The following is a 14,126-nucleotide window of genomic DNA, read 5'->3' on the forward strand; positions in this document are numbered from 1 at the left end:
AAAGGACCCCGGCTCGCCCGGAGTGGACCAGGGTGCCCGGGCGGCGCCGAACGTCCCCAATGGATGAGCACTCCTCTTCACAGGCCAAGCAGGACATCATCGAGCACATCCGCTCTCTGGAAGATGATCGCGACAGCCAGGCGTCGCGGCCTCGCACCCCGTGAGTTGAGCCGACAAGCCTCTTGAACACCACTGTCAAACCCATCCGGATTGACCCTACGGAGGGCCTCCATGAGAAGCCGTGGAACGATGCTGGTCCCCTTGGGGCGAACGTGAGGACACGTCCGGGCGGCCCTTGCCGCAGAGCTCTGACCCCCGTCAGTGGACCCAGGTAGCCTTATGGATTTTATTTTGCTCTCCCCCTCTTTGTACTGCACCAGATTCGCTTCCCCCGAAACTGTCCTGGGCAGTGGGGCGGGCGGGCTCCGAGGCTACAGGGACCTCTACCCTCAACACAACCCCCCCCCCCCACTTTGTCCCATAGGAAGTGACATTCCTGCGACCATCCAAACCCTCGGGCAGAGGATGTCCGGAACGTGGGACACTACGCTAGGGCCCTGTTGGCCCGCTATGGTTCTCTACTCTCGTGGTTCTTTCTGTTCTTCCTTCCTGACTACTCTTCCTACTTTTCTCCTGAGCTGTCCCTACGCTGTCCCCTCTTCTGCCTTTGGATGGGGTGGTGGCCCTGAGGCTTCTGTGGGTGCGCAAGCGGTTTGTCAGCAGTGGTTATGGGGGAAGGAGACAGTCTCCAACCATGCGGGGTGGAGGACATCGGGTGGTAAGGCGACAACACCCCCCCCTAGTGAAATGACGACGAATGTCCCCAGGCCCCTCAAGATCATGTCGCTTAATGCCAAGGGGCTGAATTCTCCCAACAAACGGAATCTGGTATGGCGCTACCTTCTCCACCACTCCCCTGACATCATATTCCTACAGGAGACGCATCTCCTGTGGGGAGACACTAGGCGCATGACACATCCTAGATACCCCACACAATTTTGGGCATCGGCTGACACTAAAACGGCAGGGGGGGCAATCCTGTGTAGAACGGGCTGCAGGCAGGGACCCACCAAACCATATAGGAGCAGTGATGGGCGCTTCATCCGGGCTACGGTGCAAATGGGGGGGGGTACAGTTCACCCTGGGTAACGTATATGCACCCAACCAGTCGCAGGACAAATCTCTCCAGTCGCTCCTGAGAGACCACTTCGAATCCGACGAGCCGCGTACAATCTTGGGAGGAGATTTTAATCTAGTATGGGACCCGGATGTAGATCGTGGGGCAAATGCGTACAGCGGTGCGGGCGCGATGTCCTCTACGCTCAAGACACAAATCACGGACCTGGGACTGGTCGACGTGTGGCGTTATCACAACCCGGGGGTCCGAGACTATACCTTTTATTCCCACTCCCATCGAACTTATTCGCGCATCGATCACATCTTCACCTCCCTAGATCTTGTCCGGGACACATTGCAAGCTGCCATCTCAGATATTTTGCTGTCGGATCACGCGCACGTGGAACTCACGCTGCAAGACCCCTGGGCGTGCGGCCCTCGGGAGCGACGCTGGACCCTTCCGCCGGGTATCCTTTGAGACCCCGAGGACGTGAACAGCATCCGTGAAGCCATAGACATAGTATTTCGCCGTTAACGATCGGCCGGAGACGCCCCTCTCAGTAGTGTGGGACGCCTTCAAGGCCACTATACGGGGTCACATCACGTCCCTAGCGATTGCAAAGCGACGAGAGGCCCACAAGCTGGAAACTAAGCTTACGGGCGAAATTAAACAGGCGGAGACGCGCGGTAAGACTCGACCCTCCCTAGCGTCTAGAAGGGAGTTAGCCAACCTCGGGGGGCAATTGCGCCTGTTACGCACTAACAAGGCGGAACACTCCCTGCTAACGCTGAAACAGAAATACTATGAGGGTGGAGATAAAGTGGGGCGCATACTGGCAAGACGGCTAAAAGCGAGAACGGCTAGAGCTCATATCGCTAAAATCCACTGTCAGGATGGCTCCACGGCTATCTCGGAGAGAGCAAAGCAGGACGCCTTTGTGACTTATTATACCTCCTTGTACGCGGGGGCACCCACGTCGCGGGAAACACGAGCGGCTGTCCTCGACACCTACGAGGGGCCTCTGTTGCCACCGGCATGTGCAGCGGAACTAGAGGAGCCCATACTGGACGAGGAGAAATTGGCGGCAATCAAAGAACTCCCCACCGGGAAAACCCCAGGGCCAGATGGACTCCCGCTGATCTTCTACCAAATGTTTCAAACCCAGCTCCGACCCTACCTGCTTCGGCTTTATCATTCTTTCTCTGCCGAGTCGGGTCCATCCGCTGACATGGGAATGGCGGAGATCGCGCTGATCCCAAAACCTGGGAAAGATCCTGCGCTTTGTGCCTCCTATAGGCCTATTGCCCTCTTAAACACCGACTTGAAGATATACACCAAGATACTGGCCAGGCGACTGGACCCCTACATGCCGGAGCTCATAGACCCGGACCAGGTGGGCTTCATCAGGGACCGACAGGGAGCTGACAACGTCCGCCGACTGGCACACCTGGTAGGCAAGGTGCGACATTGGAATATCCCGGCCTGCCTTCTCTCGCTTGATGCGGAAAAGGCCTTTGACCGGGTTGACTGGACCTTCTTGAGGGACGTGCTCCAGAAGCTTGGTCTAGGTCCTAGAATGATAACTAGCATTATGGCTCCGTACCTTGGGCCGCAGGCCAGGGTCAGAGTAAATGGCCAATTGACACCGCCGTTGCAGATACATAGAGGCACGAGGCAGGGATGTCCCCTTTCACCACTCTTGTTCGCCCTTGCGGTGGAACCACTGGCAGCAATGATACGACGCGACCAGAGAGTACACGGCATAACCCACGGGGGGAGAGTGAACAAGGTGGCGCTATTTGCGGATGATTTGATCCTCACTCTCACACGCCCCTGCGAATCCCTGCCGGCGCTTCACGAGGTTCTGTGTCTGTATGAGCAGGCGTCAGGCCTCAAAATAAACCACACCAAGTCCTGGGCGCTCAACCTCACTATTCCTGGGGATGAGGTCCCATCCCTGAAGGAGGCGGTACCATATCAGTGGGCGGAGGACCGAATCAAATACCTGGGCCTCACGCTAACCCCCCACCTGGAATCCTGGTCCTCGGTCAACTGGACGGAGTGTCGAAAAGCGGTGCTGGAGGATCTCCGGAGGTGGAGACCTCTGATGATCTCCTGGCTGGGGCGCCTCAACGCGGTCAAAATGTCGATATTGCCAAAAATACTATACCTCTTTCAGTGCCTGCCCACTCCGATACCCCTCCACTCCATCCGGGGCCTCCAGCGGGAGATCACCTCCTTCATTTGGGGCGGGAAGCGCCCCCGGTTCTCCAAGAAAATCCTCATGGACCCGAGGGACAGGGGCGGTCTAGCATGCCCCAACTTGGTTCATTATTACTGGGCTGCGCACCTACGCTTCGTAGTGGAATGGGGTGCACGCGCAAGTGACAAGCACTGGTTGCACATGGACTGGGCGGTCACGGGACGCACTATATGGGACCTGCCATGGCTCCCGCGGGCAGCGCGCTCTAGGAGTGCGTATATAGCGATCCCCACAAAAACGGTCCTGGACATCTGGGATACTATTGCTGTGTCTAGGGGCCTCACAACGTTCCCGTCCCCGCACACGCCGATAGCGGGACACTCACACTTCCCACCAGCACACCGAACTCGGGCGTTTGATAAGTGGACACAGGGAGACTGCAGAGTCATTGGGGACCTCTTCCTCGGGGGCTCACACAAGACCTGGGAGGAATGCAAAGAGGAATTCGGGCTCCCACCGTCGGCTGATTTTCAGCACTCCCAGCTACGTCACTGGACCGCGAGCGACGAGGTACACCAGGCGGCCACCAGGGCCTTCACGCCCTTTGAGAAACTGGCACGCTCCCTCGGGGGGCTGAAGAGACTCATCTCGCAAATATATCGCATCCTACAACACCCTACGTCACCCCCCGCACACCCATACCAGGAACAATGGCAACGGGCGTAGACATCGAGCCCCCGCAGTGGAGCAGGCTATGGCGCGATATACCTAACATCTACCGCAGTGTCCCGCAACAGGAAAATGCCTATAAATTACTCACCCAATGGTACTACACCCCGTTGCGACTTAGTAAAATGTTCCCTAGGGCCTCGCCGCTGTGCTGGAGATGTGGCTCTGCGACTGGTGATTTTGTGCATATATGGTGGGCGTGCCCAACTTTGACGACCTTTTGGAAGGAGGTACTTAGTCACATCAAAGGGGTGCTAGGTTTCCTCATACCTGAAGAAGTGCCCACAATCCTACTAGGCATACACCCTAGCACACTCAAGGCGCTTACTCGCAGCGATTGGATACTCACATTACACATGCTAGGCGCGGCTAAGCAACTTATAGCCCTGTACTGGAAACGACCTGTAGCACCGCCCATAGCCTCTTGGTTTGTACGCCTATGGCAGGTGCTAGCGCTGGAGCTGCTCCCGGCAAGACTGCAGGCGAGAGACACACGCTTTACAGCAGTTTGGAAACCCCTAGTGCGATACATTTGCTCTATACAGTACGCGTGATACATGCCCCCTAGATATCGTACGCTATGCCTTATAGAGGACGCCATTGTCCCTGCGGATCCTGCTAGACTGCGTCCTTGAACGTCATACACACTACAGTCTCCAGCACTGCCGCGCATGCCCCTCCGCTCTACCCCTTGGCGCGCCATCCACAACCACCGTTCACTCTCCTTTCTCTCCTCCCTGTCCTCAGATTTCCTTATTCCGACCAATGTTCCCTCTAATTTTTTTCCTCTGTGTGCGGCAGTGGAGAGTCTCTGTGCGCTGCAACCATGGCTATGTGCGCCAGGAACCAAACCGCGCGTGTCTGCGGCGCCAAATAGCACTTAAAATGTTTACTTTAAAATGGGAAAAGATGGTGCATTTTCACATATACAGGTCCACAATAAGAGTCTTAAGGGCAGTTTGCAAATTGGATAAGCACGCCATGACATGAATTGGTTACACTGGCAAGTACACTTCAAGTTTAGAAAAGCACAAGACATAAGCAATCTGAAACCTTGGTCCAGCATGAGGCGCATGATATTGGCATGTAATTCATGCAACAAACGTCTTGTAAAAAAATGGCAGACTCACAATTCCAGAAATGGATACCCTAGTGATTTGTACAACTTAAATTACTTTTTAAAAACGCCTTTTGAAGCAGAGGCAATTTCAAGAGGGAGACAGCCTGAATTGGGTCTATTGGCATGGGCATGTATGAATACAGCAGTGTATTAATTAGTGGTACGCAAGGGCTTGTGGAAAATGAGCAATCAGACAGCAGCACGAAAATCTGTGCTCCTTTGTCTTCCCTCTGTTCCCCTCGCTGTCCCCATGCTCTCTCTGCCCGGTCTTTCCTTCTGTACCCCTCGCTGCCCGTGTCTCTGCTCAGTTTTCCTTTCTGTTCCCCTCGCTGCCCAGTGCCTCTGTGCCATTACTTTTTTGTGCCCATCTGCCCTCTGTGCCACTCGTTTTTTTCCCCCTTTTGCCTTCTGTTCCACTCGTTTTGTGTGCCCACCTGTCCTCTGTGCCACTCATTTTTCTGCCCCTTTTGCCTTCTGTTCCACTCGTCTTCCCTCTTTTTTTAGCCTTTCCACCCTCAGTTCCACTCATTTTTTGTGCCTTTCTGCCCTCTGACCCACTTTGTTCTCCCCTCGTTTTTTTGTGCCCTTCTGCTCTCTTCCATTCGTTTTTTGTGCCTTTCTGCCCTCTGTTCCCCTCGTTTTACCCTTATTTTTGGTGCCGTTCTGCCATCTGTCCCACTATTTGGATCAGTTGTTGATAGATTGGGGTTCTTTAGGCAAGGGACAAGCCTTAATAAAAAAGGTGCCAGCTGGACTGATTGTCTCCCGCATCACAGATATCAGAATGTGATATCAGAAGGAGAACTTATCTCTGTTTGGGAGACTCACAACTCATTGGATTGTTCAGCCCTTCATCTGAACCTTGACCTATTTAGAAGAGCTAGGTCAGCTTAAAAAAACATGACCGCATTAAATCATAGAGAACACTGTTCATTGCCTTAAATTTTACATACGTAGCCTGTCTGTACATACACTTCTAAGAACAAAAGTTTGTTGGTGGACACAGTACAGGTCCCTTGCTTGTACTATTTTAATCCACAAGATTGTGAACCAAAACACTTTCATCATTTCATAAGGATTTTTGCTTTAGAATATGGTGATTGTGTGCTAATTGTAATTAAATAAAATTTATATCATGCAAAGTATTTTTCCCATCCCATGTTATCATTAATGTATACTGCATTGTTGCCACTAGCTCGATTGATAAACAAGAGGAGCCTCCTGTATGAAATGAATACCAAGTTTATGCACTGTATTTGCCATCTCAGCCTCATGGCGCCAACAAGATTTTAGAACGTGAGATATGGAGCTCAAAAACCAATCACCAAGTTAAAACAATCCTCATGGCTGAGAGTCTGCCCCGCGTTTACTAACAAAAGCGTAGACACTTTCCAAACACAGCGTGTGCTAAAGTACGCGCTGTGTTTGGGAACTGTCTACGCTTTTGTTAGTAAAAGCGGGGCAGACTCTGGCCTTTTGTTTAAGTATTGCTGTTAATCGGAGCCCGTGAAGGGACTCTGATTAACAGCAACAAAAGCCACAGTCTGCCCCATACGCTCCACAGCCCACCAGCCACCCCCGCCTCCTTACCTGCACTCCTTACGCCAGCACCAGAGTCAAAAGTGCCTGATGAGTGATGATCGCGCCGCTCGCCTCTTCAAAGCGGCCGGCAGCGCGACTCTCTAGCGGGACATCCAGTGTGCGCGCTCCACACGGGACGGTGCGCGGTGACGTCAGGGCAGGTGCGCGCGCGCGCGCGCCCTAGAGGGAACATAGATTCCGACTATTTCTTCTCTTCCTCCTTGCCGCTCTGACCTTCGTCTCGTTCTGAGACGGTTGTGCCCCGTTGGGCTGTTTCATGCAGTTGGGCTAGTTGCCTGCTACCTACTTCCCATGCATAGCTGGCGCGTGCTTGCGTGCGAGGCGCTTCTGGATTGCTTCCCCATAAGCCACGCGGCCGGCTCTATCAAGAGAGTTGTAGGCATGGCGCTGTTTTAAGGCTCCGAGCCGGCTCCAGTTGATACGCAAACACAGGACTCATTATAAACGCGGCCGGCCTCACTGAGAGGTTGTAGGCTTAACGCGGTGTTCCTGAAAATAAATAAATATGGCCTGCTTGGGCCTGAAACAAAAAATTCTTGAAAGCAACCTGTACCTTTACACACACACTACCTTTACAGGCTACGTGTTTTGGTGCAGAACTAAGTGAAAAGTCGACATGGCACACATCACTGTGTAATACCAAACAGGGGGAGGTAGAGGAAGAGATTAGACAGTTTCGCCCTCCACAGCAATACTTATACAAAAAGGATCTGAGACGTTCAGATCCAGAGAACCTGACTAGCTACTGAGACATGACACCTTTCGGTCTGTTTCAGAAACAGGGAAAGAAAACTTTTTCTTTATAGTCCCCTCACTCACCGGAGTTTCCTCACGGTGACATGCTTCATCATAGGGGCTTCCCAACCCGCTGCGGGTTGAGGCGTGCTACAACTATCGATATTGCGTAGGAGCACTTTATTATGAAGACTATGTGTCGTGTAATGTGAGAGAAAGGGGAAAATGAAGTGGAGTGAAAAGGTTAAAAATATCCTACTAGTGAGTTAAACTAACTTTATTCAGGCTCCTAGTGGATACATTAAAAATGGGGTGGTTTACTAGGTGATCCGGTTCTATTATGAAACACAGTACCCTAGTAAAAGAGTCAACTAGTTTCGAGCTGTACCCCACAGCTCTTCTTCAGGACTACAACAGGGTCCAGCCCTGTGAGCACCACTCCAAAACAAACGTGAAAAGTATGCCTATATTAATATATGAATATACATACTCTTTTCTTGCAATTCATTGGCATATTTTTGCTGAGGTTTTACTGAACCTCATGGTCGATCGCGGGAAAGTTATTTGTCCCCATAACCACTTGTTACGAGGCTCTGTTGTGGCGGTAAACCTACTCGGCTTCCCTTGAGACCGGTCTCAAAGGAAGCCGAGTAGGTTTACCGCCACAACAGAGCCTCGTAACAAGTGGTTATGGGGACAAATAACTTTCCCGCGATCGACCAGGAGGTTCAGTAAAACCTCAGCAAAAATATGCCAATGAATTGCAAGAAAAGAGTATGTATATTCATATATTAATATAGGCATACTTTTCACGTTTGTTTTGGAGTGGTACTCACAGGGCTGGACCCTGTTGTAGTCCTGAAGAAGAGCTGTGGGGTACAGCTCGAAACTAGTCGACTCTTTTACTAGGGTACCGTGTTTCATAATAGAACCGGCTCACCTAGTAAACCACCCCATTTTTAATGTATCCACTAGGAGCCTGAATAAAGTTAGTTTAACTCACTAGTAGGATATTTTTAACCTTTTCACTCCACTTCATTTTCCCCTTTCTCTCACATTACACGACACATAGTCTTCATAATAAAGTGCTCCTACGCAATATCGATAGTTGTAGCACGCCTCAACCCGCAGCGGGTTGGGAAGCCCCTATGATGAAGCATGTCACCGTGAGGAAACTCCAGTGAGTGAGGGGACTATAAAGAAAAAGTTTTCTTTCCCTGTTTCTGAAACAGACCGAAAGGTGTCATGTCTCAGTAGCTAGTCAGGTTCTCTGGATCTGGACGTCTCAGATCCTTTTTGTATACACATCACTGTGTGCCATACCGAAAAAAACACTGCCCTAGCATAGATCAGCCACCCCTCTAGCTGGGTGCACTATACCAGTGGTGAGGGTATAGGTACATGAACCCTGTACCCCTACAGTGTCTAAGCCAATTCTTAGACATTGTAAGTGCAGTAATGCCATCAAGAGTATATGGTCCTGGGAGTTTGTCATTATGAACTCCACAGCACCATAGTGGCTTTACTGAAAACTGGAAAGTTTGGTATCAAACTACTCAGCACATTAAACCCATACTGATGCCAGTGTGGGATTTAAGGAAAAATGCACTGGGAAGGCTTCTTAGAGATGCCCCTTAAAAAACGACCTAATCCTAGTGTCCAGGCTGAGTAGCTGCTTACCAGCTGCCACCACCAGACATGTTTCTGGACCCCTGGGTTGAGAGCCTGCTCCTCCTGAGGGTCTGAAACAATGCACATCCTGGGACGAGGTGCCAAGCCTCCTCCCCCAGGATAGGCAGGGTCCATGAAAGGGAAAGCTTCAAAGGCTTGCCACCTTTGTGAGCTTCCCCAGGCCTTTTGCTACTTCCAGCAACTGCCCCCACCAGTTCGGACCCCCACTTTAGGCGGGAGAATCGATGGGAAAACTAAGTGAGGGAGAGAGGTGTGCCCACCTTTGCCAACTCCACCCCTCAGGTGGGGGAGGCGAGGTGAAGACCTCTCAGTCCCTTCCATCTTGCAGATGGAGGGACCCAGCCAACCAGAGTGCGGCATATACCTCCCTCCCACTGGAGGGTAGCATAATCAGGGGTGTACCCACCCAAGGAAGGGACCTATTGGTCGGTCCCAACCTTTAATTACCTGTAACACCCCTAAATCTAGTATTTACGGGCATCCCCGAACCTTGCCTCCTCAGACAAGAACCAACTAAGAAGAAAAGGAAGAAGAACCGAAGAAGCCTTGCCAAAGCTAAAAAAAAAAAGAGAACACCCACTGACTTGGCGCCAGCCCTACTGGCCTGTCCCCACCTTGAGCCTAAAGAAGCGATATCCCTGTGTGTCCTGTAGCCAGCAACCTCAAGAACCCTGAGGATCAGCCCTGCCTTCCATAGAAAAGACTCTGTCTCCCGTGAGCACCGAATTTGCTCACCAACAGACTCTGGCTCCGGCCAAATCTGCGAGTCTGCACCACTCTGCAATTGACGCCAACGGCCCAAGTTTGAGAGGTCCAAAACAATGAGGGGGTCTCCCCAGCGATCCTGACCCGAGATCTGGTAATCTCTGACCTGTCTCAAATCTACCAGCGAAGCCTGCAGCCTCTTTCTGGAGGGTCCCCTCGACCAAGACCGGAGCTGGTAAGGAAAACCAGACGCCTAGAGACACCCCTGCACCCTAAGTCCCACAGCCCTGCGTGGCCAACCGACGGTGTCCCAGCTTTCCCAGCTATCCTAACTTACCTCTCCAACTGGCGGTCACCTCTTGAAGATCTTCGTCCCCAAGCCCACAGTCTTTGTTGAAACCGGAAAATCCCCATTGAAATCAACAGGACACCCGACACCAAATAAGCACCCTGCGCCGCTGCAGATGTACTTTGGGTGCTAACTCGGATCCCCCTTTGCCCTGAGCCTAACACCAGGGGCCTGCTCGTGAGCAGCCACCAACCGAGGACTCCTATCTCCCATTGGATAACATTGGGCCTCATTACTCTGCACTTGACCGCCCTAGTGCCGCTGAGGGTGCTTTTCGAGTGCATCCTTGACTCTGGGGTAACCCTTGTACTAACCCCAGAAACTCAACCCCAAAGACTGATTACTTACCTGTTAACTGATAACTTCATAGGAATACACTGACTGTTTCCCTTTGAAAAATGTTCTAAGTGTGGAATTAATTTGTATGAAAACCTGAAAAACTACAACTGTGCAAAACTGATTTTACTTACCTTTTCTCTAGGAAATGTCCCAGTGTGATATCTAGGCATATCACAATGAGGAAAAAAAAGTAATCTGAAAAGTAATTTCAACATTTTAATTTACCTGTATTTCACTACCATCTGATAAAGCCTAACTGCTCGCCCACACTATCACAAATAGAGAGTAAGGCGCTATCTAATTTTACCTCTGCCTACCTTTGGGGTTCCACTGGACTCTGTGCACACTATAACTCATTTTGGTATAGAATATATAGAGCCAACTTCCCACAATTCTTACCAGTTAAAGTAAGAATGCCATTAACATGTGGTGGAGATCTTTTTAAACAGTGAGGACATACATAAGGAAGCCCTTTTTATTTCCCATAGATAATACACAAATGTATATGGTGGCTGCAAGTCACAGAGTTACATGGAAACTCTGCGGCATTCTGTGGAATTCCATGAGCGGTTGGAATTCGGCTTGTTGTACTGCTTGTGCAGATTTTTACCACTTGGAGCTTGTTCCATGCTCTAAAATCATTGCGAATGGCACCATGCGGTGTGCGAGGGGGCACGGTTTCTGTTTACCTTTTCGCGTAGATTTTCTAATGCCTCAACCGCCCACGTTAAAAAATCTCGCAGGGAGGCATTCAAACACCCGAAAATCACCCTAGGGGATGCTAATTATCGCATGTGAACTTATTGTTCTTGAGCCTCGCATGAGAAAAACCCTGCCAGATGCGTTTTGATGGAACTCTGTGTTCTAAGCAGAACATGGAGTTGGCAAAACTCTGTGAACTCCTCCAGCACAGTGGAATGATTTGCCACCTTTCTATGCAGACAGGTAAGCAAAATGAACTAATAATTGAGGCTATTAACTACTAATATTACTTTAGTATTTTGAGTGCATATCTTCAATAGATGTAATGGAAACCATTGCACCAGCTTTATTTACAGATCTTGATAAATATCATTGTGTCTTAGTATACAATTTATCTTAATCGGATAAAGAGGAAAAAGTTATGTAAAATGTGGACACAGCTCTAAAAGGTATGGTTTTATTATATCTATGCAAACTAAATTTAAACTATTCACTTTATATATCAATAATGTCAGAAAAAATATAACATATATGCTTGTCTCCACAGCACAAGCTTAAGAATGTTTAGCATCCGGTCCAGCATCCCCAATATTTGCAGAGTTCCCCAAGACTCTTCACTGTCCTTAATGCTTTTTAAACCCTATGTGCAACCTTTTCTGCGGTTCACAGTGGTAATGCTGTAGTTGAATACTAGAGAGTTATCTGGCAGACTACTGTGGGTGTGAGAAGTATGTTTCACTCTGATGTCAGGATGTTTAACTGAAATGAATGAGGCAGATATTCGAGAACTCACAGTTCCTAAAACACAAACCATAATTTCTATGACAAAAAGAAATCCCTCATATTGTTAATTTACTGCAATATCCTCTGTAGTGGATTATTTTCAGTTTTACAGCTTAGATTCAATCAAGATGGGGTTCAGATGGGCCATACTTGTGTCCTAAATACAGAATGTTAGTGTTCTGGTTGTTCATTAGAGCTCTGTGAATAAGCTTTAGCGCATCACTAGGCAGTTAAATGACAGCTGCTTCTGGTGTAGGAAGTACATGTTTCTTTCTGCATGTCATAATGATTCACTGGCAGGGAAGAGAAATATATTTGATAACTCCTTGAAATGTGTCCTCATTTTAGCTTTTTATAGCACTAGCCATGTTTTCGATGACAAAATGAACCCCATTGTTGTGTTCTTTTACTGTTGTCTCCGCTGTAGCATATGTATTCAGTTTTACAGCTTTGATTCTGTCAAGATGGCATTCAGGTACGCCACAATTTAGTCAGAATACAGAATGTCAGCACTCTAGTTGCTCATTAGGGGCCAGATGTATGCCCATTTACTTAGCGAGGCGCAAATTGCATCAGAATGGGACTCGCAAAAGTGAATGTACCACAGTGTCTCAGACACTGTTTGCGATTCCCAATGGGGTCGCAAATTGCATGCCTCATTAATATTCATGAGGCAAGCACAATTTGCGACCCCATTATGAATGGTTAGCACTCCCAGGGATGGTGGCCTGCTGGGGTCAGCTGACTGCCATGAATCTGACTGCTTTTTAAATAAAGCAGTATTTTTCTTTTAAATGCAGTCCATTTTCCTTAAAGGAAAACAGGATGCATTTAAAAAAGAAAAATTAAACTTTCAGTTTCAAATTTTAAGGGCAGGCAGTGGTCCCTGAGACCACTGCCTGCTCTTAAAAAATATTTTTGCAAACACTCACAAAGAGGAAGGAGTCCCCAGGGGACCCCTTCCTGTTTGCGAGTGGTTTACCACCTACTTGAAGTAGGTGGTAAACTGCGAGTTTTTTGCAGTCGCAAAACAATGGTACATTGCATTGAGACTCATTATTAGGAAGGGACGCCCATTCCTAATAGCGAGAATCGCAAACGCTATTTTGTGAGTCAGTGACTCTTTTTTGTGGTCGCAAACAGACCGATCTCCCGTTTGTGATGGCAAAAAAAGGTCTTAAATCTGGCCCCTAGAACTCAGTGCTAAACCTGCAGTAGAACACTAGGGAATCAACTGACCAGCTGCTGCTGGTGTTGGAAGCACATTTCACTCAGCAAACCAGACTTTTTTCTTCTAACAGTGTAAAGAAAGATATCTGAGAAATTGTAGAAAAGGTAAACATGCAAACACTACAGTATCCTCAGTTCAGCTTTCCAGAGCACTAACCTTAAATTCACTGGATATTGATTGACAAGCTGCTGCTAGTGTTGGAAGTACGTTTTACTCAGAACATCAAACTTTATTCTCACATTGCTGAGAAGATTGTATGGACATATAGAAAATGTGACTTTGTTTATTGAAAGTTGATGGGGCTGAGGTGGGGCCAGTTGCATATGAGTCCACAGTATGTGCAGCAGGGTGGGGGTATTGCGCAAGTTTACCTGCATTCCAGGCCAATGACGCTGGATTGCAGGCAGAGCTTTGGTACAGTCTGTTGCATTTTAGTTGGTGCCTCTGGAAGGCAGGATGGGCTTTGATGGAGCGAGTCACGTGTCAGGTCATTGTCTCGATAGGCTGGAGGTTCAAAGCAAGGGTAATTCGCAAGTCAGTGGATATTTTTTCTATGAATATTTTGGAAATATTGGGATGGCGTGCCAGCTAAAACTGATTCAAGGCCACATTAAAGAAAATAACAAAAACTGACTGCCGACAGTGAAAAAGTCATATAAGCTGACAAACACCGAGAGATTCTGACAGAGGAAAGTGGACGGAATATGAATTGGAGGCAAACAAAGACTGACTGGCATACAAACACATCCACATACAGAAAGTGAGTAGACAATCCAAAACAGAGAATGAATTGCACTCAGCCATCATAACCATATAGTG

The 14,126-nt window shown here is 49.0% G+C and overlaps 1 protein-coding gene across 2 annotated transcripts in view; it reads right to left on the reverse strand.

Moving 5' to 3' along the window:
- The window catches only part of LOC147685383 (uncharacterized), a 102,325-nt gene that overhangs the window by 24,239 nt on the left and 63,960 nt on the right, over positions 1 to 14,126 (reverse strand). The gene's annotated exons all lie outside the window — the stretch shown is intronic.

The sequence above is a fragment of the Lissotriton vulgaris genome, chromosome 10 (genome assembly GCF_964263255.1).
Source record: "Lissotriton vulgaris chromosome 10, aLisVul1.2, whole genome shotgun sequence".
NCBI classification, from domain to species: domain Eukaryota; kingdom Metazoa; phylum Chordata; class Amphibia; order Caudata; family Salamandridae; genus Lissotriton; species Lissotriton vulgaris.